The 4,187-nt window shown below is 43.8% G+C and overlaps 1 long non-coding RNA gene, 1 other non-coding gene and 1 pseudogene across 2 annotated transcripts; 1 reads left to right on the plus strand and 2 right to left on the minus strand.

The window, feature by feature from the left end:
* The first annotated feature begins 1,940 nt into the window (after nt 1–1,940).
* Nucleotides 1,941–2,854, plus strand: LOC116073673 (annotated as a pseudogene).
* Nucleotides 2,855–2,902: 48 nt separating this feature from the next.
* Nucleotides 2,903–4,166, minus strand: LOC116073406. Its single transcript, XR_004111788.1, has 2 exons — nt 4,108–4,166; nt 2,903–3,334 (listed from the first exon to the last, which is right to left on the minus strand). It is a non-coding gene; the product is annotated as an uncharacterized LOC116073406 (long non-coding RNA).
* LOC116074067 lies at nt 3,988–4,059 on the minus strand. Its single transcript, XR_004112046.1, has one exon. It is a non-coding gene; the product is annotated as a small nucleolar RNA SNORD50 (small nucleolar RNA).
* Nucleotides 4,167–4,187: the final 21 nt, after the last annotated feature.

A 4,187-nucleotide genomic window follows, 5' to 3' on the forward strand; every position in this document is an offset into this window, starting at 1 on the left:
GTCCCATTTGTCAATTCTTGATCTTAGAGCAGAAGCTATTGGCGTTCTCTTCATGAAGTTTTCCCCTACATCTTGCCTTTTTATTTTGATTTTTTTGCAGACTGACATCAAAGGTCAGTCCGCTGCAGACTGATACTGGCATCCTAACACTTCAAGTTTGTATAATGGTCAAATGGAGGGACCCGCTCACCAATGCCTGGCATGGGCCAGACCCTGTCTTGGTCTGGGGCAGAGGGTCTATAGGTAGTTTTTTCTCAAAAAGAGGATGGAGCACAGTGGTTTCCTGAAAGGCTAACGCATCAAGTGGATTCAGAGCCACAGCCTTCTTAGTGAGTGTGCTTAAACACACTGCTGAGAAGCCTTTTCCTTTTTCTTTTGTTTTCTTTTATTTTTAACTGACAGCATTTTCTGCCAGCAGGCTCACGCGCCTGGAGCAAAGAGGTTTGGCTAGTGTAAATCCCGAGTTGTTAGCCTGATGTGGTCTTCACTACCTCTGCAGTATTTGCATTCCAAAGACTGGTGCAGCCTGAGGTTACTGGCCTAACCCTACTAATTTACATTTGAATTGAGCCCTGTTCTCTAGGTTCCCTGAGTCAGAACTGGCAATTTGCAACTGAGTCAGGAGGCTACGCCCATCCCCAGCACAATGGCGGCTCTGTTAGAACTTCAGAAAAGGCTGTTTTCAGAGAAACTGTGGCAACTTATGGACTTTGCAGGTGATTAAAGTCATGTCTTGGCATTGGGTGCGTGGAAAGAAGGTGCATTTTGGAAACCTGTGGTCCACGAGTTAGGGCTTTGGCAGAAATCCACCTAAGGTAGAGGCATATGCTGAGTGACTGTGTTTTTGAAAAAACATGTAATAAGCCCAGTTTGCAGTGTCAAACTAGGTGCATGTGACCTCAATGACGGGTTAAAGATATCTGCCAGAGATAATAAATACCACACGGTTATATCCATCTAAGCACCGTAAAAATCCCCGTGCAAAACTGTGCTGTTTATGCCTTAGTCCTGCTTTTTTTCTAAATGAAAAGGGAGGAAATGTTGCCTTCCAGACCCAGTTCAGCCTCTGGACTTTTACAGTTTTCACCTGAGGCGGTCACCTGGGTAATTAAGATGAAAGACCTTCTGCAGACTGTCAGCTTATCTCTGAAAGAAGCTGCCCATAAGGAGAAGTTCAGCTGAGATACAACTATGCCTGTGAAAACGCCTACTGACTGAGGACATCTGCAGACGTCCAAGCTGCTGGTGACCTTCACTCGTGACTCCTTCATGACTCTTTCCTGACTCCTTCCACAATGTTTATGTTATGCATATATTTTATTTCTAGAGATTTTGGTTTCAGTTCTTACTTGCCTATATAAGCTCGAAATACTCCCAAGTAAATAGATGCCTTGACAGAACTCTACTTGGTGTCTGCCTCCTTGTTCTTGACCATTTAAATTTGCAGGTCCTGTTTAACCTCTGGCTGAAGCGAACACAGACCCGAGTGGGACTCTGGGCTGGATTCACTCAATCTGACCACAAGCCAGGTATGCCATGCCCCATACAATAAAAGGGGTCATCTCTATCTCTAGCTCTCTTGTTCTCTTACCTCTTCACTCTCTTACTTTTCTCCTCTCTCTCTGGCTCTCTCTCTCCCCTCTGCTCTTTGTTCTCTTCTCTGCCTTTCTCTCTCTCCTTCTTTTCTCACTCTCTCCTTCCTCTCCTTTCCTTCTCTCTACTCAACCAGCCTATTCTATCTTTCCTACAATAAAATAACTCATTCCACCAGCCCAGGCTGCCCCCCTGCTCTTGGAACAACAGCCAGCCATCTCTATAGTTGAGTACCAGGACAATTTTGAGATACTGTCTCAAAAAAAACAGAAGCAAGTTCAACTTTTGCCAAGTACCACAAAGGAAAATGGAAGTATGCACCAGTAAGAATTTAGATGTGAAAGCTGGGACTGACAGCCCACTTATTCTTAGCACTTGGGAATCAGAGGCAGGTGGATCCAAGACAAACCAGACATAGAGAAACCCTGCCTCAAAATTAAGACATAGGTGGGAGGGCTGGATAAATGTAATCAAGGCATTGTGGGACAACTTCACAGGGAAACCAGACCATGTGCATAATTGTGCTAGTCAGGGGATTGACATTAGTGCACTTAGCTCACAATCTTTGAAAACTCTATTACCATGGAAATGGACCATGTAATAGGGCACTCTGGTTAACCAATCTGCTGACACAAAAAGAACTGAAGAGCGCTTCCTTTGGATGCAAGTTACTAGCAGATCAAGACTCGGATTGGCCAGGAAACTACTAAAGTTCCTCTGGGATCAAAAAGAATTTCATAAAAACATAATGGATGGAGAGGAGAAAACCTATGGTGGCTGTGAAAGCCCTGATGCTCTGTATGTGAAGTCAGTATCTTCTGATGGTCATGAATTTATTGTAAAAGAGAACACACATTAACATCAGCAACAATAAAAGGTCATGTGGAGTGGCCAGGCCAGTTTGTGGAGAATGGAACAAACAAGGTCAATTTTGGAGCGGTCCTTTCACGTGTGTTTTCAAAGTGTGCATGAGGGCTGGTGAGATGGCTCAGCAGTTAAGAGCACTGACTGCTCTTCTGAAGGCTCTGAGTTCAAATTCCAGCAACCACATGGTGGCACACAACCAGCTGTAATGAGATCTGAGTGTACTTACATGTAATAAATAAATCTTTAAAAAAAAAAAAAGAAACTATGCATGAATTTTACCTACAAGGTCCTCTATACTAACAGCTCCACTGAAATGACTAAATTCCCAGTTGCACCTGAAATTGTACTGGAACTGGTGATGGCTTCAAACTTCTTAGATTGTTACATAAAATAAATTATGAACTGTTATTTTTTTTCAGCATTAAAAAAAGAACTGAAGAAATATATGCAACTGAATGTTTATTGCAGCACTCCCAAGTAACCACTGCTGGATGAAGAAGGAAATAGCTCATAACCAATTTTACAGTCACAAAGATGGTGAACTGCCGCTCACATTCATGATTCCATTCACTTTGCTCAGGCTGTACAGCTGTGCCAGCAGCTCACCCATAACCTTCCCAGAAGAGAACACTGTGGAATGGAGTGTCAGAACAATCCATTTACATACAGCCCACAAAAAAATGTACAAAGATCAACTCTGCAGGCCATGCAGATGCTGCCCTGCCCACTAGACAGATTAACAGGGACAGCCAGGGCCATGTAGACCTCATCTCAAACATCCCAGTACCAATACTGTGCATTTTCTTCTTGTCTCTGCCTTTTCTGGATGTTTACCACATCTAGTTTTCATTCACAAGAAGTCTTGTGTAATGCCCTAGGGAAAAAACATAGGCATTATGTTACTGCTGAAAGACCCCCAGAACTGGGGAGATCCTTACTCAAGTCTTGGGATGACGTGACCACCCAATGACTCACGAGAGACTGAACTTGCTGCAATCACATGAGGTTTATTAGGGATACTGGTACCGGGGTCGATCTCGTGACCATGCTGGCCAGAGTTCGACCCGGAACACAAGAAGTGTGGGGTTTTAAGGAAAGCTGGGGTTGGAGAGAGAGTTACCAAGGAAACAGAACATAAAAACAGTGGAAAATTTCAGAGGGACCCAACCCAAGGTATTCAGTTAGGGAGGGAAACATATTCATTCTAGAAATGTAATCTTCATCTATCGGTCGGCAGGGTGGAGAGTCTCATAAACCAGCAGACCTTCATTCTTAGTTCCACCCTCATTGTGGATCATTCAGGAGGGGCAGGTATTGGGAACCAGAGCTCTGAGGCTCTGAGTTCCTGGAACTGGCTATTCCACCTTTTTGGCTTGTGGCAGAGGTTTTCCTTGCCCTCTTTTAAGTAAAGGTTACACATTAATACATACATTTCTATTAAATGCCCTCATTTTAAATTCTAAGATTCTCCAGCCTTTCACTGCCAACATTAAAACAGAACACACCGTGAGTCCTTTGCAATGGTCCATCTCAGAAGCCAGTTCCGTAATTACGGTTTTTCAACAGGAATTCACGTTCAGGATAGGATCATCATAGACTAGACCAAGGACATTAAGTTCAGCAGAAAACAAAACAAGCAGCACTCACGTGCACTCCTGCCCTAGGATCTTCACAGGGACCGGCGTCTCTAATGGTCGGCATTCACTGGAGAAAGAAGTACCATGACA

The sequence above is a fragment of the Mastomys coucha genome, unplaced genomic scaffold, assembly GCF_008632895.1.
Source record: "Mastomys coucha isolate ucsf_1 unplaced genomic scaffold, UCSF_Mcou_1 pScaffold23, whole genome shotgun sequence".
Taxonomy (NCBI): Eukaryota; Metazoa; Chordata; class Mammalia; order Rodentia; family Muridae; genus Mastomys; species Mastomys coucha.